The sequence below is a fragment of the Peromyscus leucopus genome, chromosome 9 (genome assembly GCF_004664715.2).
Source record: "Peromyscus leucopus breed LL Stock chromosome 9, UCI_PerLeu_2.1, whole genome shotgun sequence".
NCBI classification, from domain to species: Eukaryota; Metazoa; Chordata; class Mammalia; order Rodentia; family Cricetidae; genus Peromyscus; species Peromyscus leucopus.
This window is the reverse complement of record NC_051070.1, coordinates 70,620,098-70,633,195: the sequence shown is the minus strand read 5'-3', so window position 1 is coordinate 70,633,195 and position 13,098 is coordinate 70,620,098.

Here is a 13,098-nt window from a genome sequence, read left to right as displayed (position 1 = left end):
AGCTATCTCATGCAGCTAGCACAGGACCTGGTACCACTGCCTAGATGCCTCCCAAACAGATCAAGCCAATCAACTGTCTCACCTATTCAAAGGGCCTGATCCAGTTGTGGCCCCTCAGCCTTTATAGTACTTGAAGTTCTAGCCAGAGCAATAAGACAACATAAGGAGATTAAGGGGATACAAATTGGAAAGGAAGAAGTCAAGCTTTCCCTATTTGCAGATGACATGATAGTATACTTGAGTGACCCCAAAGATTACACCCAGGAACTGATAAAGCTTATAAACACCTTCAGCAATATAGCAGGATACAAGATCAACTCAAAAAAAATCAGTAGCCCTTCTATATACAATGGACAAAGAAGCTGAGAAGGAAATCAGAGATACATCACCCTTTACAATAGCCTGCTTTATATTCTTAATGTGGGAGTTATCCATAGCAGAGAAGGCCATATCAAACCCACACAGCAGGCTGTGGGGAGGTGTGTGACACATATCCCTCTACACAAATGTGTCTGCTGTGCCTAGGCTCTGGGGTTCACACAGTGTAATACATACTCCCTTGGTTGTTTGGATTTTTTTCTTTTCTTTTACTTTTTGAGATTATAATGAAAACATTTCCCTCTTCCCTTTCCTCACTCCAAACTCTCCCATATGCCCCTCCCTACTATCTTTCAAACACATGGTCTCTCATTTTATTAATTGCTAATGTATATGCACATATATACATGTGTAAATATATGTGTATGTGCTTCTATATATTTTATATGTATATGTGCATACATATATATTCCTAAATATAATCTTCTCAGTCTGTATAATGTTACTTGTATGTCTGCTATCTGGGCTGACTTTTTAGTATTTGTCAGGTCTGTAGGAAAACCCTAAGCACCCCAAAAGGACAGGCTCACTGACTAAGTCCAAGTTGACAAACTGGCTTCAGCTCAGGACTGCTGGCAGACACTTTCTTCAGTCCTCAGGAGCCTGTGAGAAGGGTTTCTATCAGCCAGGAAGAGCCACTTCCTATTTCCCCATCCTCTGGCTGATGAGGCATCTGGCAACCTGGTGACATGTAACTCTGGTGCTAACCAAAGCCAATGCTAATCTCCAGGCTCCTGGGGTCCCTATTGACAGGTGATATCAAAGTCCTCTCTAGCCTCCTGGCTTTCCTCACCTCCCCTATACCCTAAACTTCCAGGTTGTTCCAGTTCACAGTATTCCCTCCCTGCACCCTGCTACTACAGGGTTTTCTTCATACCCAGGATGTTTTCCCATCTCCTGCTCTTTTCTCTGCTCCTAAACGAGATATCTCCAGCCCTTGTTAGTCTGCCCCTCTCCTCTCTGCTCCAGAGTAGTTGCTATGGCTGCTTTGGACTTTTGCAGAGACCTCTGGCTATTCTCTCTCTCAAATCTATAATAAAAACCTTTTCCCCACCCATAAATTGGTCGGTTCACTGGTTTCTCTGTGCCCTTGCTCACAGCACTGAAAAAACAACTGATGTGCTCTTCCCTGGGGAAGACTGGTTTTGGCTTTTGTCTTTTGCTACCACCCAATCAGAAAATGAAGCTTCTTGGGTTCCTAGACCACAAGGCTTTTCTGTGCTGGCTAGGGAAGTGTGGCTAGCCACACACTGCTGCTTCACCTGCTCCTCTTCCCTTGGCTTAGACAGCAATAAACATGAGCCTAAGAAAAGCCTCTAGTGCTGAGGCTGGAGCCACAGGTGCCACAGATGGAATCACATGGCACACACTGGTTGTATTCACTGAAATGACTTGAGAACCCGCTTAAAATAAAATTTATTATATGACACAGTATCTTTATAAAATTAAGACTGTTACAGAGTGTGATAGGGAAAGACAGTGCAAAGATTCCTCCAGCTTGAATTCTTGCTGAGGCCATTTTTAGAATTGCCTAGGATCTCCTTGATGAAGATTCCTGTGGAAAATTACCCAGAAACTACTAAGATAAGCAGTTAGCTGGAGGAGGGTTCTGTGCAAACAAGTGGTTTCACAGAAGCTAAGATAAGCTAGCTAGGACATCTTGATCTTGGGTTCCTAAAAGAAAGTTGGGTAGTTGTCTAGAGGGCTCTCATCAAGAAGATCAAATTCTAGTCAAGCCTAAAAAACTGGCCCCAGCAAGAACACAAGATGAAGGACCCTCTGCACTGTCTTACCTTGTCACATTCCCCATTGGTTCTATGGGCATGTGTCCATCATTTCCTTGTCTTGTCCTAGGCGGGAGACACAGATGGTCTTTAAGACCAGAAGCTTAACTGAGTTTACTCTGTTTGATGTAGTTGGCAATGCAGTTGAAGATGCAGGGTTTCCCCATTAGCCTCATCAGGATGAGAATCAATGAAATAACTAATGCTGATAATAAAGTGGGGACCAGGTAAGAGAGACTGATGCCAATTATCTGATTTATGTTTCCTTTCTTCCCTTCTTTGAGATTTTCTCAAACTAATCCCTGATTACTTGAAATAGAAACCATAGATCTCTCCTAAAGCTATGTAGAATCCTATTTGTTTCATCAAGAAAAGATCTAAGCCTCCTTGGGTTTCCAGAATTACTTCTGCTAGAGTCTACTTGTTTCTCTCATCTGGATATGGAGTTTTCTAATATCACTAAGTCCTTGTAGTGCTTTGAATAGATATGGCCTCTATAGACTCCTGTGTGTGAATGCTTGGTCCATAGGGAGTGGCACTATTAAGAGGTGTGGCCTTGTTGGAGGAAGTGTGTCACTGTGGAGGCAGGCTTTGAGTTTGTTATGCTCAAGCTATGCCCGTTGTGGTACACTGTCTTCTGCTGCTGCTTACAGATCAAGATGTACAACTCTCAGTTCCTTCTCCAGCACCATGTCTGCCTACATGCTGCCATGTATTCCACCATGATGATAAAGACTAAACCTCTGAAACTGTAAGCCAGCCCTAATTAAATGTTTTCATTTAAAAGATTTGCCATGGTCATGCTGTCTCTTCACAGCAATAGAAATCCTAACTAAGACAGTCCTGGTCCACTTGCTTACTTAATTCTTTGAAGTTTGATCACTGATTTTAAGGGCCAATGTTCCTATGGCTGTTGCCTGAGCAATATTGGCTCCAATCAGAAGTGGAATGAGGAGAGGTATACCTCATTTCTCGAGTTGAAGCCTGAGGTTCATCTTAAATGTACTCCCTCTTCTTCCCCATCATATAAGTAAACCTGGGGCAGGATATGCACTAGTACACACAGAAGGGAATTACTATTTTGGATGTCTTGGAGGAGGCACATTTAGTTAAACCATTTGAGCATGCCCACCAAGTGGTCTCAGGGGCCATAAAGTATCCTGCTGATATGAATTGACTGAAGAGTGAAATAGCAAGCATCAGAGTAAAGTGAATCCTCTAAGCCAGGAGTCCTGGAGACCAGACAGGTTCCAGCTCCACGTAGGACCACAGTGTTAAATTAGTTTTTTCACAGTTACAGATGTTTTTGTTTTCTGGTGCATTGATGGTCTGAATGGTCCCTCGCCCTATATAGTAGGGAGGTTGAGGGTTCAGGCACATCCAGAAATTCTGAACAATTTCTAGCTAGAAGTGATTAAACAAAGGGTGAACCTTGTCAAAGGTAAAGAATATAGAAGGATTAACCTCTAGTATCATGGAAAATACCTTCCAGTATCATGAACACTAGTCAATAGAGGTCAAGACACCCACTCATCTTCTCCATGTTCAATGAGATATGTAAATGTTGCCTTCAGAATTGTAACTTGCCATCAGTTTGTGGACAACAACTAATAGCCTTGGCAATAGCCAGAGCTGTTTGTGGATTTGATTAGATGTAACCCATTCCTGGTACTGGGAGTTCCACTCAATGGTGAACAGTATCTAGTTGGGGCATTGTCTCCCCTCTTATTTGGTGACTCCATTTAGATTTCTTCATATATGTATACATTTTAAGAATCTTCTACCATATTATGTTTCCATACAACCCCTCAAATGGCCCTTAGTGTTAGTTGTCCTTCCCTATATTCTATCCCTTACCCCTTCCTCCCTCCCTTACTTCATCCAATCCTTCCACTCTGGTCTCCCCTCTGTCTCTCCATAACTATATATTCCATTTGCCCATCCTTGGGAGATTTTCAATTTTTGAGTTGCATCCTTAAGTCTTTTATTTATGTTCTTTCTGTTTTTTACTATAGGTACTTAGAGCTTTATAGTTCCCTCCGGGATTACTATCAATGTGTTCCAGAGGTTTGATTGTGTTGTGTTTTCATTTTCATTTAGTTCCAGCAAATATTTTATTTCTTTCTCAATTTCCTCTTTGACCCAATTCAGTAATAAGGAGTTTACTCTCCATGGGTTTGTGTATTTACTAGGAATCTAGTTGCTATTAATTTTGTTTTATTGTATTGTGATCAGATATGACACATGAAGTTCAATGTTTTTAAATGTGTTAAGATTTGTTTTGTTCTATTTCCCTTCCCAGGGAGATCCATACATCCCAGTCTTGAGCTCTCCTTGTTACTCAGTCTCTCTGGGTCTGTGGATTATAACACGATTATAGTCTACTTGACAGCTAATAACCAATTATAAATGAGAACATATCATAGTTGTTTTTCTGGCTCTGGTATAACTCACTTGGGATGATTTTCTTCTAGTTCCTTCCACTTGCCTGCATTTCATGTCATTTTTTTAACAGCTAAGTAATGCTCCATTGTGTAAATATACCACAGTTTCTTTGTCCATTCTTCAGTTGAGGGGCATCTAGATTGTTTCCAGTTTCTGGGTATTATGAATAAAACCACTATGGCTTGGGGAGTGTGGGAAGGGAAACAGGAAGGATCAGGTGAAGGTGGGATGGAGGGGAAGAGTACAGGGAGGAGAGATAATTGGAATGGGAGGGCATTGGGGAGGTGATGTGGAAAGCTAGTGCAGTAGAAACTCCCAGCATTCTATGAGGATGACCCTGGTTAGGAGGATCTTCCTGGTAATGGATGATACAAGCCTGAATCAGCCGTCTTCTGTAACCAAGCAACTTCCAGTAGTGGGACTGGGACACCAACCCAGCCACAAAATCTGCAATGTATCCAGCCTGCATAATATGCTGGGGCAATGGAGGCATTCAACTTGTGAGAGTGGCCAAACAATGACTGCTGTAATTTGAGACCCATGTGATGAGAAGTGGTCCAAGCCTGACACTATCTGGAAGATCATGAACTGGAGGCTGGATAGCCCAGAGACCTAGAATAGTTAAAAAAAAAAATAAAATGGTTCCTAATAATATTCTGCTATACTTAAATATTAGTTCCTAGCCCAACTGTCTTCAGAGAGTCTTCCTCGAGCTGCTGATGGGAATAGATACAGAGAACCACAGCCAAATACTAGGCAGAGAGAGAGTCCATATTATAGATCTCCATCTGATCCCTGCCTTGGAGCTCAGGGAATGCTACAGAAGAGGGGGAGAAAGAAGTGTAGGAGCCAGAAGAGTAGAGAATACCAGGAGAACATGGCCCACAGAATCAATTTTGCAGGTCTTGTAGCTACTCACAGAGACTGACCCCACATGGGGCTGCACTAAGTCCTCTGTATATTTTATTCTTGTTAATTTGGTGTTTTGGAGAACTTCTAACAGTGGGAGAAGGGGTTTCTCTGATACTTTCACTTGCTCTTGGGACCCTTTTCATCTAACTGGGTTCCTTCACCCAGCCCTAATAGGAGGGTTTGAGTCAAGACTTATTGTATCTTATTATGCCATGTTTGGTTCATATACCTGGGAGGCCTACTCTTTCCTGAAAGGAAATGGAGGAACAGTGGATCTGGAGGAGAAAGGAATTGGGGGTTGGGAGACTGAGAGGAGAGGAAGGAGAGGAAACTGCCGTTGGGATGAGAGAAGAATAATTTTTTTTAAAAAACGATTTGTTTTATTTCACAGGACATCAAGACATTCTGGAATTTGAAGAGGTTTCTATGTGCTGCTGAGTTTAATATGTAATCTTTGGAGTCTAAATGGAATATCCTGTAGACTGATTGAAACAAAGTGTCACTCTTTTTCTCTTGTAATTGATTCTAGTTTGAAGTCCTGCTGTGGGATGTCCTGTATGCTGTAAATATATGCTGCTATGATTGATTGATAAAAAACAAACAAACAACAACAAAAAAAAAACACTGATTGGCCAGTAGCCAGGCAAGAAGTATAGAATAGTGTAGGCAGGACAAGCAGAGAAGAGTAAAACAGGGCTGAGTGAGGAGACACTGCCAGCCACCATGAGGAGAAGCATGATGTAAGATACCAGTAAGCCATGAGCCATATGGCAACTTATAGATTAATAGAAATAGGTTAATTTAAGATATAAGATCAGATAGCAAGAAGCCTGCCACAGCTACATAGTTTATAAGTAATATAAGTCTCTGTGTGTTTAAATGGGCCTGAGCAGCTACAGGAGCCAGGCGGACACAGGAATACTCCAATTACAAAGTCTATTTTATGAGATGTTAGGATAGTAACTCCTGCTTGTGTCCAGGTCTCACCTAATTGGAAATATTTCTGTCTTTGCTTTTGCTCTGAGGTGGTGACTGTACAACTAAGATGAGTCTCTTGTAGGCAGCAGGTAAATGGATTTTGTTTCTTGATCCATTTAGTCTGTCTTTTGATTGGCTAATTGAGGCCATCAATATTTGATGTTAATGAAATGTGTGTGTAATTGTGGTCATTGTGTTACTGATTTTAATGTTGCTATTTGTTTTTTTTTTCATTTTTTTTCAGAGCTGAGGACCGAACCCAGGGCCTTGTGCTTGCTAGGCAAGCACTCTATTACTGAGCTAAATCCCTAACCCCTAGTGTTGCTATTTGTATTACCAATGATATTTGTGTTTTAATAATCATGGTTTCATATTTCTTTCCACAGTCTCTTTAACATCCTTGTATTTAGTCTAGATCTTCCACTTTGGGTCCTGATATCCTATCCTCTGCTTGATTCCTTCTACTTGTGAGGCTTTCCTTCAAGTTTTTTACTTGGGTTATTAGATTTTTTAATTCCATCTTCATTCCAGCTTGAGATCTCTTCAATGTTTCTATCTCTTTATTGAATTCTATTTTCTGGATTGTCTTCCTCATTTTCATCAGCTTTATGTTTATGTTTTCTAGGACACCACTCAGACATTTATTCTCTTAAATTATTTCTCCTGATAATCTCCTTAAATTCTCCTTAAATCATTTTATTGAACTCTCTCTCTCTCTCTCTCTCTCTCTCTCTCTCTCTCTCTCTCTCTCTCTGTGTGTGTGTGTGTGTGTGTGTGTGTGTGTGTGTGTGCCCTCTTTAAACTCTGAATTCTTTGGTGAAGCTTATGATTGTTTTTTAAATTCTGTGTCCTGGTTCATCAAAGTAGTTCTCACTGACCAATGTTTCTACAGAGTTTTAGAGTGGATACTGACTTGATCTTTCATACTGTTTGCAGTTTTGCAATAGTAACTAGAAATGTCATCATTCGTTAGTTCTGTGTCTGATATGGACATAGAAGATTGTGCCAGGAGACGTAATGTATGAGCAAATTAGATCTAGAGGTTGGAAATGTTTTAGGTGAAGCGAAGTTAAGACGACAGAATAGACGGGGTTGGTATGCAGGATGTGCCTCATGGTCTAGGCCTGGAGTGTGGGAGTAGATCTGGGGTAGAGGATTTGGATGTGGCATGAGAAAGGCCTCAGGGTTTGTGGTCAGTCCTGTCAGGTCCTGGCAGAAGTCTAGAGATTGGTTGCAGCATGGGGAGATGTGGCCAAACTAGGCCAGGGCACTGGATACAGATGTGGAACCCAAACTAGATCTAGCAGGTTGGGGGGAAGGTATGTGGAGGGATTAGAGGGTCAGGCATACTCACCAAGCTAGACCCTAGATCAGGATCACCTTCTTTTTGCCTAAAGATGCTCTAGGTCTCATCCCAGAACACTTGACAGTGATGCTGATGAATTACAGAGAACTTAATGAATGGGAAGGTATGGCATGTCCTTGACTTAGAAGACACATGAACTTTGAATTCCCTCAGAGTCTTCCAAAATGTCAACGCAAAATTGCTAAATATCTCAGGAAAACTTTTTTATTAAAATTGAAGATCAAGGTTAATGATTTACATAGAAAGCAAAGATACATGAGTAACTGAACTGTTTTCCAAGAGAACTATGTTGCAAAATTCACTCTGCCTAGAGCTGTTATAAAGAACAGTAGCTGGAACACCTTGCTATCAGTGGAAGTAGGATATAAATGGATAGATAGATAGGTAGATAGATAGATAGATCAATAGATAGATAGATAGATAGATAGATAGATAGATAGATAGATGGATAGATAGATATTGTAGTAATGTAACTAGAATAGATATGACAGAGACAGGCTATATATAATGTCCCATTAATGTTTAACAATAATGAGGACAATTTAATGGGAAAAGAAAGGTGTTTTCAAGAGGTATTACCAATCACCCAACCTTGTCAGCTCAGCCATTTCTTGAATTGATGTTAGTGAAGGCCAGACTGACTTGAGAAAATAAAGATATTAACTACACAGATTCTTTCTAATAATTTGAAAATGACACAGAGATGAAACTCATGGTCATCTTGGTCTAAGAAAGGACTATGTTAGAAAACATATAGATTTCACTTACAATCATATGGCTAGATTACCATGAACAACAAAGAATAATGTTTCAGAAAAGCATGTGTACCTGTGCAGTCTCCTTCCCTAACACCCAATACTAGAATCCTGCTGCTCCCTGTCCCAACTGTACCTTTGAGATTCATGGAAGAGAAGCTCTGTAGACCTATGTCCATGAACAGGCAACTGTCTGGGTCAGATAATGAGATTGACAGGCATCTCTGTCCTCTGGCTACATCACAGGTTTATTGTCCAGGATGCTGCTTGGAAGGAGATACTGAATATGGAGTAATTACTGGTTTGCAGAGACAAATGACAGGGAAGCTTCTGCCCTTGTTCTAAAGCCCAGAGCATGGATGCTGATGCCTGAGAGGACACAGAGGTCTTCAGGCTTAGAAGTAGTGCTGTGTAGAGAGCTTTCCTTCTTTGATATTGTGGTTTTAAGCCTTTCTGTTTTCATCCACAGGAAAAGGTATAGCAGGATATAAGCTGAAAAAGAATCTAGCCTGACCATTTCCCAAGACCTTGCCTAAACCAGTGTAATTCTGTATAACTGCAGTGGAGGTCGGTACCACCTCCGTCCTGGAATGTCAGGGTATCAAGACTCTGATTCCTATACCTTTTCCTCACAAGACTGATTAGGAAAATAAAGTAAAAAAAAAAATCACAAAGTTGAAAGAATTCTCTTTCATTGCCAGTAGACTCTTATTGTGAAATGATAAAACACCATTCCATCCACTAATGGGGTTTAGGATACAGCTCTGAGGGTTTGTGTCAGAGCTGCAGGTGCCTGCTGCACACTGTGCATCTGTAGCACAGAAGTAAACAGCAGTGTCTGCAGCCTGGGCAGCAGTGATGGACAGGGAACTGCTCTGGGTGGAGGTGTCGAGGGTTGCTCTTAGTCTTCCACTGTGTTTCTCTCTCTCATTTGTACGTATTAAGATCAGCATGGCAGGGCCTCTGCCTGACTCCAAGTATTCTCTTCTCCTACTTGGCTGTTCACCCCTACATAGAAACACAGGCCAGAGAACAGGAATCAGTGGCTACATTTTCAAACTGCATTTCCAGATTAATAAGAAGGCTTCATCTCACATGGATGTGGACTATGGACTTTGCTGTCCCTGTTACCCTCACCAGAAACCCAAACTCACTAGTCAGTTGCAGCCATAGTGTCACCAACCACACTCCCAGGAGTCTGTCCATTTTTCCCTTTGAAGAGCAGATCACAAGAGATGCAGTTCCAGCCTGATCACAGGTTGATTGGTTTCTGAGCATCTGCCTTGAAGAGTCTCAGAAACGAGTTCAAACACCTCCTTCCCTACTCCCTCCCTTTGTCTCTCCCCCAACCATCTTACCTCCACCCTCCTCTCCCCTATCTCTCTGATATCAAACCAAGGGAGTGTGAGGAAGGGGAGACATCTGGTGGTGGCCCCATCATCTTGGTGAGAGAGCATAGCCTGCAATGGTGAGGAGTGGGCACAGCTGAAACTACAACGCTGTTCTACTCTCTGTGCTAATTAAACTGTTGTTAGATTTCTTCAGCAGCATAGGGAGACAGAAGGCAGAAAAAGGAGACTAGAGCCTGATCTCTACAGGGAAGGACAGACACTCCCCTGTAGGAAGCAGGGTGTCTGTGTGGAGAAAAGGTGGCAGTGACTGTGTAAGGGTCAGGGAGGGGATTGTTTGCATCCATAAGAGGCTAAAGCAGTTCTGCAGTCTCTTTCCCTGTGCTTTCTAAGATGCAGGCAAAGGACCCCATGGCAGTTCCAGGTGCTAGGGCAACTGTCCATCATGCAGTTGCAGGATAATAGGGTAACTCCAATTCCACATTCTTTTCTTCTCTGGTTATTTCTATTACTTTTGTTGTTCATCCTTTGCTCATCTTGGTATATTATTGGTTTACTAAGATAATGGTTTATTGTTCAGTAATTTGTCTATTATTTCCAGAGTTCTCTCTATTGTTCTGGCTTTCTTACCTGTGTGCAATACTCCTTTAGAATCTCCTGCAATGCCGACTTGGATATCACAGATTGTTTCCACTATACTTAGGATAGATCCTTATAGCCTTTAATTTTGAAGGATAGTTTTCTAGGTACAGTCATCTTGGTTGATAGCTGTTGTTTCCTTTCAGGGCATGAAGCCTGTCATTATGATCTTTTGGCCTTTAGTGTTTCTTGCCTATGTGAGAAACTCAGTCCTTCTCTCTTGAGACTACCAGTTTATTTTCTTTTTTCTATAAACTTGGAATTTTGACAATCAAGGCATGAAGAAAGCTTCTGATCTATACTTTCATTTTAGTTTCCTGTTTCCCTGGATTAACATGACCCTTAGCATCTTGAGAGCTACTGTGAAGATAAACCAGAGACTCTAAAACACAACTAAAGCAAGAACATGGGCAGAACTATTCACAGGATGAATAGTAATGATAGAGACTGATAACACTTCCTCATAAGAATAGAGCCATGGAATCAGTGTGGCAGTTCCTCAGCATGATGGGATCAATCTTCCTATGATCCAGCTGTACCCCTCTTGGGCATATACCCAAAGAATGTTCCATCCTACTAGAGAGACATTGCTCAACCATGTTCATTGCTGCTCTATTCATAATGGTCAGATATCAGAGGCAACCCAGAAGAATGGATAAAGGAAATGTGGTATATTTATACAATGGAGTAACTACACCTGTCTGTGAGTAAAAGGATAAGATTTATAACGTAGTAAGAAATTATGCTCATCTAGCAAAGTGGCGGTAGTAAATTATTCTCTAAGGCACATGACCTTACCAGCCCCAGGAAGCATGCTGGGTTTCCAGTACCAGGTGTGATTTCCCTGGTGAGTGGACATTAACTCAAATAGACAGCAACTTGTGAGGGCCACTTATTGTACCCTTATGGATATTTTGCCATACTGGTAATTGTCATGGTTCATGGATGTGACAACCGGGTAGGTCAGTTTATTGTTTCATCCCATGCACTTGGCAGATTGCATACTATTTTCTGAAACCTTGGAAGATAGACCATATGAGAGAGCTTTTCAGGTTAGATCCAGGTGGAATCATCCAAGTCATGTGTCCTCAGTGTGAGGTGTCTTCAGCGAAAGGGCACTCAGCCCTGAGATGCAATTAAAGGCTACATCAATAATCTATATTGTTTTAGGACTCTGACTAACTACCCTGATCAGTCATTCAAAAACAGGTTCTTCATGCCTGGTACTGTTGTTTTTGGTTAGTCTCTGGTTCTTATGGAGAGCATTTTCAACCCAAATGCCTTAACTTCCTTTAAGATATAGATATTTTTATATATAAAGAAATATATAACTTATTCTTTCATTAAGACTTATATAGTATCATATTAAGATAGATATTATCTTATTACTATATATCTTAAAATAATATGTATTCTTTTAAGATGTATGAATCTTAAAATATATGTATATATCGTAAATATATAACACATGTTCAATATAAAAAGTATAAAACATCTGCACATATAATTTTAGGTTATATTTATAAAATATAACTACTTGAGCCATTATCAAACAACCCTGGTGTTCAGCATTTCTAGTTCTTTATTGAATTAAGTTTTCATGTCCTTAATAATCCACATTATTTCATTAAGCCACTTATTTGTTTTTTTTTTTTTTTTTGATCAATCAAGATTTCATTTCTGTCTACTACTTGTTATTTAGGGAATTTTTTGGTAATTCACAAATTTTTTTACCATCTTCATAGTTATTTGTAATTCAAGTTCTCCAGTTTCTTCTAACTTGCTCTCATTGGGAACCAATAGAACATGTTAGGTTTTTGGAGAAAGGACATATTGTTTTGGATTTTATTATTATTCTATTTTTCCTATGAGACACTCCATGTAGAGTTAGGCTGTTGATTGTGTCTTTGATATGAGACTTTATCCCACTGATCCTGAATCCTGAGCTGAAGCTGCAAGGTGATGGATTGGAGGGGTTGAGAAGGCTCAAAGCCACACATGAGCTGTTTCAGTCTTGCTGAGTGAGACCATGGGCACTGAGGCCTTGCAGATATGGTTCCTGGGTGAAAGATGATAGACTTATGTGGGGTCTGACTCTCTTACAGTGAGTTCAACCCAATGGGCTGGAGTCCTGGTGGAAAAGGTCCTGTGGTATAAGCCGAAAACACACCAGGAATTTGGAATTACAATTGAAAGAGTTAGCATTCCCAAAAGTGGTCTGCTTGACCTCTTCATGAAGGTCTGAAAATATATTTATTTATGGACATTAATTACTACTTTTGTTGACACACATAAACAAGTCTGGATGTACTTCAATAGTAAGTAATCCTGTGAAATTAGTGCTGCACACACAGATGACTAATAAGTGTGGGAAGCACATTACAGTCACAGCAGAGAAAGTGAAGGGAAGATAATTTTTACCAGTTCATTGGCCACTACAGTAACCTTAACCCTATGTTTTTAAAATAAAATCTCTTAAGTGAGGTTTCCTG